The 13,168-nt window shown below is 38.2% G+C and overlaps 1 long non-coding RNA gene across 2 annotated transcripts; it reads left to right on the forward strand.

The window, feature by feature from the left end:
• The first annotated feature begins 212 nt into the window (after window positions 1-212).
• LOC136285977 (uncharacterized) lies at window positions 213-10,480 on the forward strand. 2 transcript variants are annotated; one of them, XR_010719635.1, is made up of 3 exons: window positions 213-299; window positions 4,825-5,145; window positions 6,439-10,480. It is a non-coding gene; the product is annotated as an uncharacterized lncRNA (long non-coding RNA). The 2 variants fall into 2 exon arrangements; XR_010719636.1 differs by having other exon boundaries at window positions 4,825-4,979.
• Window positions 10,481-13,168: the final 2,688 nt, after the last annotated feature.

Here is a 13,168-nt window from a genome sequence, read left to right on the forward strand (position 1 = left end):
TTCTTCTGTTAATGCCCCATCAAATGCCTTGCCCATGACTCATAGGTAACTCCCTACGGGAGTTGTCTCTGTTTATAGGGCCATCAAGGACCTCCTGCATGACTCATCATCCCATTGTGAGATGCTCCACCCAGGGGGAGGAACCAAGCATTCTCACCTGGATATAATCTGGGGTTTGGGACAGTAAAGGGGGCCCTGACCCACTGGATTCCCAGAGGGCCAGAGCTACCAGATGTTTCTACAGGATCACTGCTTCAGGAAGACCACCTCACCTGGACTGCTTCCATCACTCTGCTCAGGTTGTATTCTGACTCTGTCAGTGGTCTTTTGTATATTGCATCTATTTTATTTTACTTTTTTTTTCTTTCTTCCTATTAAATTGTATCTCTGACTTGGAGCCTTTCATTTGTTTTTCTTTCAAACCACTACATACTTCCTAATACTTCCTAATTTTTTTCTGAAACCTGTTCTTCAGTTACTAAAGTGCCCTAACTTATTGCTAAAACTGTTTCTTGTAGTAAAGAAATTAATTGATTAAATACATAGAACTGCATTTCTTATGCAGTTTTACACAAACCTCTTCCTATTTTCATGAAACTACAATTGATTTCTTTGCTATTATAGATGAATAATCTATTAAAGAGACATGTACAAAGAAACAAATCAAAGTTCATATTTGGTCATGATAGGTTTTTCTGATGGATCTCTGTATACCTAATCGGAGACTATGAGCAACCAGATATTTTTGAACAAAAATTGCTTGTGAGTGTGAAATAGCTGAATTAGCTCTTTTTTTTTCCTTTCTACAATGTTGTGATTTAAAGGTTTTTTTGTTTCGGTTTTGTTTTTACAAGTATAATTATTTCCTTATCTAACTATAAAAAAGGAGTGATTTGCAATACAATATTGACAAAGGTAACTAGTGAAACCATAAATTGGATGGTGTGTTTTTTGTGTAATTTTTTTTTTCTATCTATCACTCTTTTGTAGTAAATCTGAGTAATTAGAAACTGGAAAAGGAGTCCTAAGTACCAGTACTCATAGTAATTTTGGCAAAATAGAGAAACAATGAAAAATCCTGACTTGCTCAAGATACTGGTTGATTTATGTTTTACTTCAGTGTATTTGGAGATTAGAGGTGAAAGGTTTTGTTTGTTTTTTTAAATTACATTTTTCAAGGGACTCCACAGTTTGTAGCTGAACTGAATGGCCACAGCTACTGAGGGTCATTCCAATGAGTATGCCTTAGCTGGAAGTTTTTGTGTCTATTCATGGTTTATACACATATGGCATTTCCTGATAATATTCCATGTCTCCACATTGCAGTGTAAATTGTGCTGGATATCTTGGGTAGAGTTCCAGTCCTAGACATCCATTTAGAACTTCTAGCATTCATCCTGACCCCATACGAACCTTGCAAATTTTGTAACTTGCTACTATTCCATATATAATGGGAACCTGTTTGACTTATGCCATTAGCTATCTCCTTGTGTTAAAAGGGATCTGTGTATGAAGAAGTGAGGTCACACAAAAATAGGTTTTTCCTTTGCCTCTCAGGATTAATGTGTATTTTTGTATTAAATTTCATCTGCTTGCATCGCTTCAGTTTTCAGTCTAATTTCGTTTCTACAAACGAAACTCACCCCAGATGATAAAGCTTTTTGATGTCTTCTATGCTTCTTGCATCAACTACTGATCATGTGCCCAGAGGCTGATGAGAGTGACCCTAGACTATTCTCACAAAGAGAAGTAAGTGTCATGTTCCAGCATGGGGAACAGCGAGGAATTTCTTTAATTATGGATGGTTGGGAAAGGAATTAAGGCAAACAAGGCAAACATTGTATCTGAGAACCATTTATTGGTAACAAAAAAGACAAAATAAAAAGAAGTTACCCCAATAAAGAGGGCTAGGGAAGACAGAGCAAAAGGACAAAAAATGGGAGAGAGGGAGAGGGGACACAGAGGGAAAAGCGGGCGTTTCCACCGGCAGTCGGGGAGAGCTGTTGGTACCCATGAGGCAGGGCTGTGTGCGCTGCCTGCCTGTGCATAGCTCCCGTGGGGACATGGCCCGGACACGAGGTGGGTGGGATCAGGCAGGAGCTCCAGGAGCCTGGACAGGGTCACAGTGAGGATGGGCGGTGGGCAGGCTCGGAGGTGGGCAGGGCAGGGCTCAGGCGACTCGGGCAGGGATGCAGAGACAGAGCAGGCAGGGTGCTGGTCAGGGAGACAGGGAGGCAGGACAGACATGAGGGTGAGCAGGAGCCAAGCGGGCAAGAGAGGTGAAATGCTGGACTACAAAAGCAAGTATGAAAAGCCCCCAAAGAGGCAAAAGTCAAAAGACAGAACAGCCCCCAGAGAGCCCCCAAGGCTCATGATGCAGTTACTTTTTATGCCCCCCTGCTCCTCTCAAAGTCTTCCTGCTGATGGGAGACCATTGGCCCAGTCCAGTGTCCCACTGCAGTCCAGTCCTGAAGACATTTTTCCATCTGAATGGAGAGTGTCTCTCGGGTACAGTGTCTTCGGTGCTCCTCTAATGACTTCCTGTCCCACATCAGATGTGAACTGGTGGCCAGGAAAAGTCCCCCCAGAGACAAGGCTTTGCTCCATCTTCTCCTAGCTGGCCCCTGTACACGGCACATGTCCAATCTCTCCCCCGTGTCCCTCTGACAACATTTGCTGAGGCATGACAAAACTAACTGACTCCCCACAGAAGGGGAGAAAGATGGCTGTACATTGTTGTGTCACTGCACAGAGAGAAGACTGACAAAACAGTAGCTTTTCTGCCATCAGAAATAAAATATACTTTTCATCAATTAATACACACTGGGTTTGTTTGAGGGGGGGGTTGTTGTTGTTGGGATTTTTTTTTTTAATTTGTGGGTTGTTGTTGTTGTTGTTTTTCTTTTACTGAAAAGAACTTAGAACAAGTTTCCAGGACAAAATATATCTATTACTCACTTATCTAAGAAGCCAGAGAGTCAAACCCAGCTGTTTAAGGTCTATAGGATTTCATTTTATCTCATCTTCCTGAACAATTACTTTTAACATACAAAGTGTTCAAGGGAAGTAAATAAACACATTAGCTCTCTACTATCTTCACATCTATAATTTTTGAAATTTGTAAAAAAGCAGAAAATCTTAAGGATGAATTCTCAAATTTTCTTTTTTCAGCCTGGTCTTCTGAGGAGAAAAGACTTACGAGTTATCTTTTTTGTCTGTCTAAATCCACCTACCCCAATAACTTTTCAGCTGACTTATGCTAAACATGAGAGGAATGTTAGGGTATCAAAAACAAGTTTAATAAAAATCAGTGATCATAAGAATAATCCAAATTTTAATGTCTCCTTTGAGTAGCTGGCAGAACTAGACAACCAGAATACTGACTAGTTTCAGAGTACTGAAACAACACCAATATACATACAGACAGTCCTGAGCTGAGATTGGGCACATGGGTAAACCCACACATTATGAAGATGATATCATTAATGAAAATGAATTGGAAAAAAATGACACAGATTTTTTGAAGAGATTTCGTTAATTCTACCACTCATAGGAAATGTCTGTTTTAATTTAAATGCTTATTTAGGTTCTTCAGTCTAAGTTTTACTTGATTTCTTGCTTAAACCAGAAAAATGAGAAAGCTCTTTGTGGCTTCTGTTCCCATACTTACAGATTCTGAATACAAACCGGTGAAGAACAACTGTGACTTGTGCCAAAGGCAGAAGGTCTACAGGCTCTGTCTAGACATTCTTTTCCATGCTTGTATAATCTATTACAGTATCCTGCTTTGCAGAATGACATCTAGTATATATTAGGGCACCTGCTATTGGAACGTTCAAATGGGTTTTCTTTGTAGGGAAAAAAGACCTGGCATATACCTTTTTAAGATGTACCTTGCTCTGACACAGGATTGCTATGGAGCAAAAGTAGCTCTGGAACTTGAAAACTGCAGTGTTAAGTATGTATCTAAATACAGGAATGAAACAAATATATATAAAAAGTATATTTGCCTATTTTATAGTGAGGAGGGTACAAAAAATTTATATGGCATTTACCAGATAGAATACTTTATAAAGACCTTTATTTCATGTCTTTCATTCCCTAAGTTGTCTCACTAAAGGTTAATTACATTGAATAAAACCATGGAAAGGATCAGAGAAGAACTGACAGGTGAAGGAAACCTGGCAACATAGTCAGTGAAAGAGTATACTGGCTCAGCTATTTATTTGACTAAAGGATAATTATTATATCATCTTCCTGGGTGGGAAGCTCACAAAAATGAGTCAGCAAAATAAATTCCCTGGAAAACCATGCAAACTAAAAGAGGTTATTGTCTAAAGGACAAAGGACTTTCTAAAGGATGCAGTTAGAAGAAGGAAAAAGGGGCCCAAAGTCACTCATATGTAAGTAACCTCTTAGTCAATACATTTCTATGAAATCCTCTACTTGATAACTGAAATCTGTCCTTTCTTCTTATGACACTGTTCCTTTTTTTCTGATTGTGTCTCTCTGTCCATTATGTTCATATGTACACAAGCCACTAGAGAAGTTCGAATTGGAGCAACCAGTGAGTAAGGGGTGTGAGTGACTTTATTCAGAGAGGCAGGCCATGGGTCTGATACCTATGGGTTCAGATTCAGGGAAGTGGAAGACACCAGGCTCTGGGCCAAGCTGCTGAAAAGAAACACATTATACTTGGGCATATTATAGATGTAGGTTTAAACCAAATCAGCTGGAAAGGTGGAACAGAAGTGGGTGTGCTGTTCATGTTTATGCCACCGCTGTTTTTATCCGTGTGACCAGCTGTATTTGTTTGTGAATCAGGAATATGTGCTCAGACTCATTACTGGCTGAACCTGGGGACATGAATCTAAAGCAACGTCCTATCCATCTGGCAGGAACAAGAGGACATCTGAAAGTGAAAGAGGTGATATGTGCCAGGGAGCAGCAGAAATGAGTTACTCTGCAAGGCAATGCAAGTAAGAAGCTGAGGGTGACAGCAAAATTGGCAGAACATTGACAAAACCAGCAACTGAGTAATAAGTTGTGCTACTACTGGAAGCCAGGTTCAGCCTACTGTCTGGTGACAACCATACAAGGCTCTATATGGCTGCTCACGGCTTGGGCAGGTGCCCTCTTTGCCAGGTAACAAAGTGTCTGGATGGCTGGGCCCAAAATGTGGGGTGATAAAAGGTGCTACACAGAAGGAGGTCAGTCACTACTGGGGTTCCCCCAGCTAAGTGTTGGAGCCAGTTCTCTTTAGTATCTTTATCAATGGTCTGGCCAAGGGGTTGGAATATACCCTCAGTCACTTCACACCAGGTTGTGTGGGAGTGTTGATCTGCTGGAGGGTAGGAAGGCTCTGATGAGACAGATCTGGACAGTCAGAATGAATTGTATGAGGTTCAACAAGGCCAAGGGCTGGGTTCTGCAGTTCGGTCCCAGCAACCCCATGCAATGCTACAGGCTTGAGGAAGAGCAGCTGGAAAGTTTCCTGGCAGGAAAAGACTTGTGGGTGTCAGTCAACAACTGGCTGAACACGAGCCAGTGTCTGCTCAGGTGGTCAAGGAGGCCAATGGCATTCTGGCCTGTATCAGCAACAGTGTGGCAAGCAGCATTGGGGAAGTCAGTGATCTGCCCTCTGTACTCAGCACTGGTGAGGCTGCACCTCAAGTCCTCTGTGGTCAGTTTTGGGCCCCTCACTAAAAAAAGACCTTGAGGTCCAGAGCTTGTCCAAAGAAGGGCAACAAAGCTGCTGAAGGGTCTGGAGCACAGGTTTCATGAGAAGAAGCTGAGGGAGCTGGGGTTGTTTAATCTAGAGAAGAGGCTCAGGGGGGACCTTATTGCTCTTTACAACTACTTGAAAGGAGATTGCAGTGAGGTTATAAAGATACCCAGACCTCTTCCATGTATTTGATGAAGTAAGTTCCATTTTAATAATTAAATACTAATTATAACTTTTCACCAGCTTATGACCCTACTGAATATTCTTAGTCATTTTCAACTAACATCTGTTAAATTATCCCCAAAGTGCTCTGTTTGTATCAACAGATTTGTTGTCCTGATAAAACCATCTTTTCCCCCATCAAGGACAAGGAAACATAATACACATAAGACACAAGTAAAAGATTTCAGAGCCAACCAATTTTTCCTTACCTATAGCACATGAAAAAAGACACACAGAAGCAAAATATGTGTACAAATGAGATGTATTCCATGCCTTTCCCTGTCCTAAGGCAGTATCCAATTCCAGATGACAATCTACACAGCAGTCAATAATTCATTGCTCAGTTAGGTATTACATAATTATGAAAATAGAATCTCATAAAATTTCTGAAAGGAAGAATAGTGTCTTGAAAGAATCATTACATCTAGAGCTCTATCAATTTCTGTTGGCTATACCTACTGCTGTATTGCATTCCTGCTTTTTTCTTACAGAATCAGAGAATCAGGTCATTTTGGAAGAGATCACAGTGTTGAGAGTGAGATCATCTGGTCCAACAGAGACTCCACAACCTCTCTGAACAGTTGTTTCCAATGCTCTGTCACCTGAACAATAAAATTCTTCCTCTTGTTCAGGCAGAACTTCCTGTGCATCAGCTTCTGCCCATTGACTCTTGCTTGGCACTGCTGCGAAGAGCCTGGCTCCATCCTCTGGACGCTCTTCTCTCAGATACTGATAGACATTGATGAGGTTCCCTCTCAGTCATCTCTCCTGAAGGCTGAACAGGCCCAGTTTCCTCAGCCTTTCCTCATAGGAGAGATGCTCCTGTCCCCTAATCATCCTTGTTGCCTTCCACTGGGACCTGCTCCAGGAGCTCCATGTCTGTCCTGTACTGAGGAGACCAGAACAGCACTCCAGATGTGGCCTCACCAAGGCTGAGTAGAGGGGCAGAATCATCTACCTTGACCTGCTGGCAATGCTCTTCATAATGCATTTCATGATTCTGTTAGTCTTCTTGGCCACAAGGACACACTGCTGGCTCATGGACAGCTTGCTGCCCACCACATGCTTTTCCACAGAGCTGCTTTGCAGCAGATCAGCCTCTGCTGGTGGGATATTCTTCTCCAGGTACAGGATGCTGCATTTGCCTTTGTTGAATTTCAGACAGTTCTTTTCTGGCCATCTCTCCAACCTGTTGAAGTCCTTCTGAAGGGCTGCACAGCTCTCTGGGATATCAGAGGGTAGGGTACAAATTATCAAATTGTTATTATCAAGGAACATAGTTGTCATGGGCCTCCTTTAAAAAAAAGGAAACAAATGTAGGAGATAAATCAAAACTGTGTCTCTGCTACAATATCCCACTGAAGATGTCAGTCATTCTTTCCTCGGCGTAAGAAAAAAAGAGACATTTAGTCTCTTGAATTAAAGCAAATTAAAATACTGGAAAAAAGATGCCTAAAGTAGATATTGTAATCAAGTTTGTAGTCACTACACTACATTTTCACTGGTCATCCCTTTCAAATAGATATTTCTATTTATATTTATTTATGGTACCAATCTTAGTTACAAATACAGACCTATTATAATTACAAATGAGCACCAGCATTGACCGACCTGCTATTGCCATTCAAAATAGAAGGCCTACCTGGAGCTGAATAGTCATTGGACCTCCTTGAGATTCAGGGAACCATAACAAGAAAAAATTAAGAACTGATTTGTCTGTTATTGAATAAGAGTGAGAAGATAATCCAATGCTCTATGTTACATTTCTTACTTGCAAAACAGTTGTGTTTTCATTTAGTGTTACCTGAAAATCATGCATAATGTGATTGTGATAAACCAAGGTGTACATCAGTGAAATACTTTGCCTTTTGTATGGAAACACTCACCTGAATTGTATGTTATTCCTCATAAGCAATAGTGTGGTTTTATGCTTGAGGTAGGAATTTCAAAATGACATCTGAAGGTGCCTGAAATGAATATCATAGAGAAATTTAAATTATTTACCAACTTTAAATCACATGTATGAAAAGGAAGAGTAAATAACTAACAAATCGAAAACAAAGCAAGTGATAAATTTGGTGTGGAGTACAAGACTCATCAAACTCAAATTTAGAGATGAGATCTTGAGCTATAAATATTAAACTCAAATAACCAGAACTAACAATATCAGAAAAGTGATTATGACTGACAGTGTGATCAGAAACACTGCAGATCTCATTAGAAATAACCTGCATGTGCAGTATGTGTTACAAGTCTGTTGCACCTTTCAAATAAGAATCTTCCATGTGAAAATAGTATCTTTCAAGGTTATTTTTGTGCTACTCAGATTCTGTCAATATCACATATAACTATATTCAAAGTTGAATTTTCTGGTATTTATTTTGCTCTTTCATCTATTCACATTTCATAAACAGAAAGGCATACAATTTTAACAACTTGTCCCAGAGGCAAGAGCATAAAGAAGGTCATAAGAAAAACAAAGCATGTTATCCTAAATGAAAATGAAGACAGGGAATTAGAAGTTCTAACATCCTACAGCTTAAGCTACAACAGAGGAAGGCAAAAGGAGAACAACATGTTCTTAAACGATGGGTTTAAGAAGGGAAGAATCACTTTCTTTCATAAGGGTTTATTTCAGTCTCACAGCTCCTGTGATTTATTGGATGCTTGACATTGTTATAGAAAATCAATGGAATTCAATCTGAGAAAGTTGTGTTGAATGCACTCAAACCTGATAATTGCATAAATCAGTATTTCTGTTTAAAAAAAAATCCTTGGGTCAAAAGAAAACCACATTCATTTGTATACCTTTTCACTTCTCTTTTAATGACAAGTGTGATTGATATTTTATTTTTCTTCAGACAGACTTCAATTACCAGTTGGCATTCAACTGCCCTGTTAAGCTGTGCAATGAATGATGTCCCTTTATAAAAATCTGATTAGGAAACCTGCCTTCAAAGCATTTTCACTTATTGAGTTTTTTCACAAAGGGACACTGAGGTGAAAGATATTTATGGTGATAAAAAAAGCAACATGTCTTTTTTCCTTCAGAGTAACTAAAGAACTTACATAGCACAGTTGAAGTATTTCTATTTGCTCTAAAAAATTACAATATGCTAAAAAAATAGTTTTTCAGATATTACCAATATTTATTAAAATAATTCTTAAATCAGTGTACTTGATTTGTTAGAAGTTTACAACACTATAATGCTAAAAGGAGTAAGACATTAAGAAAGTGAACCTGATTTCAATACAGTATATATAAGAATTCAGCCAGATGTTCAGTAACTGAAAGTCATATATGGCACTCACAAAAGTAACATAATATTATGTTTTATAATATATATAAACCACTTATTTAAGGGGGCATATTTTGAGTCACTAAAAGAAAGTATATAGGAGTTTTTTTAGACTAGATCAGACCTCCAGTACATCAGATTTTCAGGATTAAAAGAATACCTGAAAATATAGGAAAAGTGAAGCATACGTATTGTAACACCTTGAGAGTAATGCAATGACAAGACTGAGGATTGCTTCTCATAGTGCAGTGATCATTTACCACCTGCCACAGAAGATTTGGGTAGTCTCTTGTCTCTGTCTTGATTAAAACCATAAAGATTGATTTTCTATTAATGGCCTATAAATTTAATTGACATACAGTGTCATTCTGGGTAATTTTCTATTAAAGAATAGCCTAAGGGAATTCTAAGGCTCATAATGGTTTAAACAAATTTATGCTATGTAAGTTTTTCTGTCACTTCATCATCATTGTTTCTGTTGGCTTTTCAAAAATATTGCAGAGTTACAGGATGCCATTTCTAGTTCCAGTTGATACAACTTCTGTCCTGGAAGACTATACAGGGAGTGTGTCTTGGTGCATGAATTTACCTAACCTTCTATAGGCTTATATGGCCCAAAGCAAGATTATAAATTTTGTACTTTCATTTATCTCTGCAGAGGAAGAAAAAAATTTATGAACATTTTCAGTTCCTACAAGTATTTATTCGAATTAAGCATTCCCATAAGAAAAATACATTATACACAGATATTGTTTGGGATACTTGCATTGGCTGTGGCAAGAGCAGTATGTTTCAAATATAGATTTTTTTGTGTGTGTACTATCATACGTAAATATTATCAATACATCTTCTCAAATCCTATCTTCTAAATTGGTTTGTTGTTGTTGTTGTTTGTGTGGGGTTTTTTTTGTTTGTTTTTTTGTTGTTGGGCTTTCTGGTTTGCTTGTTTGTTTGTTTGTTTTGGGGGTTTTGTTTGTTTGTTTTTGTTTGGTTGGTTGATTTTCTTTTCCTCTTTATTAATTCAAAGATAATTTTACTTAATTAGATAAAGTTATGTTGCATTTTTTTCTCAGAAATTATTATGTCTGAAATTCTAATGATGAATTTACCACATCAGTCTTAGCATTTAGCTGAGAACTATGGAAAAGGTAATAAATTATCTTACAGAATAAAGAGCACAGTTGACTCCACAGCTAGCATATATGCATCAAATTTCTAGAGCATATATTCTCAATGTACTGGGTTGAAAATGTATAATAATTATACTGATTAATGAAATAAAAATTTATACTAATTTATACTTCCCATCAGGAGTTAAAGGACAGCATGTGATTTATTTACAGGGTAACTGTGCTTTAGTTCACTGTATAAACTTTTTTTTTAATGGGAATGCAGATTGCTGCATGTAAGTAAATTGTTTTTATAATAATATCCATGGACACTGGACTGACTTGAGAGACATGAGTGAATGATTTCAAGTGGTGTTAAAGCAGTTCTAGGTGTTTGGCTTTGCAGATGAAATTAGCAGCTAATAGTGTAATGCCAAAAAGTCATTGTGGAACTAGAATTGATCTGCCATGAAAAAGGAACAGTGAGTATACTCCAAAAAGTCAGAAAACTTTGAACTGAACTTGAATCCTGTTTCATCTTCCTATTATATCTTTAACCTTTTTGTTGTAAGTTGTGTAGATGCTTAAAAATCAATGTAATATTGAGTAATTTATATATATTTTGATAAAAATATCCATTTTCAAGTTAAGCTAGTTTCTATGCTCACCTTCATACATGTAAACTACATGAATTGGAGCTTTTTTGATTTTATTTATTTACTTATTTACCCTTCAGATATATATATGCCACTAGGCACTCATTTGGTTCTTCTACTTTTTCTTTGTTGTTACATTCTCACAAAGTCTATGTTCTTAGATGTTCCACCTTTATATCTGGTAATTTTGTATATGCCTGAGACTAAAATCATTCACATATGTTTTAAAAGAGGGTCTCTGTTAAGTAATGTAAGGAATTTCACCTATCCGAATAGGTTATTTACTTGTATAGCATTTCCACACCTTACCCTTTAAAATACACATTCTTTGATGCAGAGGCAGGAAGTTCAATGGTGCAATAAACCATGAAAGAAAGCGGAAAATATGTGCTAAAGTCCAAAACCTGAAAAGTAGGAGATACCGACTTTTCAAGTCTATATATTCATAGAGAATTTTAAATAAGGTTTTGTGAGGACTCTGGTGACACTGCTTCCCTAAGTAAACCTCATGTTGATGCGCCTAACCTCCTTGGCTTTTTGAAACATCTTTTAAACCTTTAAATTACATAGTTCTGGAAGGTAAATTTTATAAACATCAGAGAACTAAGAAGAAGAGGAGCTCTAAAAGTTCTTTGTCTATGGAAGTAAAAAGCTGCTCTGCAAGGGCTCAAAGCTCTTTTCATTTAGGGCTGAGAACATAGTCAAGACCAATCAAGGCCAATCTCAGCCATGTTCTCACTCTGGTGGGAACCTACTGACCAGCCTCCTAGAGAGGGAGAAATTCTGTAGCAGCTTCCATGTCAATGCTTCCCTTCTTCAAAGCTTGTGATGCAGCCCAGCTAAAGACACCCTGTCCGAGCTGGCCACAAATTGCATTCAGAAGAGAATAGACTGAGAATTTCTGCTCCAGGTTGAGGTTTAGTAATATATTTTGAAACAAAATGCATTTGGTAGGGCAGGTTTCAAGAAACATAAATAAATTAAAAGTCTGACTTCTGGCTGATTCCCTTATTTCTAAAAAGGCAGATTTTAAATGTCTGGGTACTATTCAGTCCTATGTTTGGAGTTTTACCCCGTCAATACATTCCAGTAAGACTCCAAGGCCAGTAATAGTCCTTGAAAAGTGCTTCTACCTCCTTGAGCTAGGTCACGCCAGCTGTCTGCTCCCTCAGGGTCAGGCTGCTGAAACAAGAACTCAGAAAGAATGCTTCCATAATTTGGGTTCAGTAAAGGACATGCTAGACAGCCTGTGCATTTCTAAGAGTTTTTAAGGATAGTTTATAAATTCACATATACTTGGATAAGGAATGTCTTAGTGTTATCCAGTCACTTGCAATCAGAATTAGATCAAGTAAAGTTAAGGAACATGTGTAGCTTATCCCTGGAGCATTCCTTGTAAGCATATTGTAATGGGCTAATATAAATTCTGCAGAACTCTTGCAAAAATTAAGCTAAATCAGAGTACTATTTTTCATCCAGATTCAATATTTACATTCAAAACTTTCAAATGAAGCTGAATGTTCCTCTCCTTTCTCTAAAACATTTTATTCCAGGCCAATATTGACCTTTAAATTAGAATGTTAGAATAATTTAGGTTGGATAGGACCCCTAGAGGTCATCTAGTTTATTCCCCTTCACAAAGCATGGCTAACTTCAAAGTTAGATTCCACTGTTAAGTTTCTTGTTCAGTTGACTCTCTGAATAACCTGTTCCAGTGCTTAAATACTTCCTGTGGAGAATTTTGCTCTGATACCTAGTAATAATTTTTCTGTTGCTTCAACTTCTGACCTTGACCTCTTGTCCTTTCACTGTGAACACCGATAAGTCTGTCTCCTTTGTGACCTCCCATTAAGTACTCAAAGACAGAAGTCTTGAAAGACATCCCTCTTTAGTTTCACCAGTTCTCTCAGTGTCTCCTGTGTGTCATATGCCTGAGCTCCCTGATCCTCTCCATGAGTATTCTGGACTCTCAGTGTCTTTCTTGTGCTGGTAAACCCAGAACCTGAGGCAATATGACACAGACTTGGGTCACAGAGTGTAATAATCTTTACTTTCAACTTCCAGAGGCTACACTCTTACTTATTAGTTGGCTAATACATCACAAAATTGTACTGCTGATTCATACTCAAATTTTTGTTCACTACCATACACAAGACC

The sequence above is a fragment of the Chamaea fasciata genome, unplaced genomic scaffold, assembly GCF_029207755.1.
Source record: "Chamaea fasciata isolate MVZ Bird 193981 ecotype frontalis unplaced genomic scaffold, bChaFas1.0.hap1 SCAF_2, whole genome shotgun sequence".
NCBI lineage: Eukaryota > Metazoa > Chordata > Aves > Passeriformes > Sylviidae > Chamaea > Chamaea fasciata.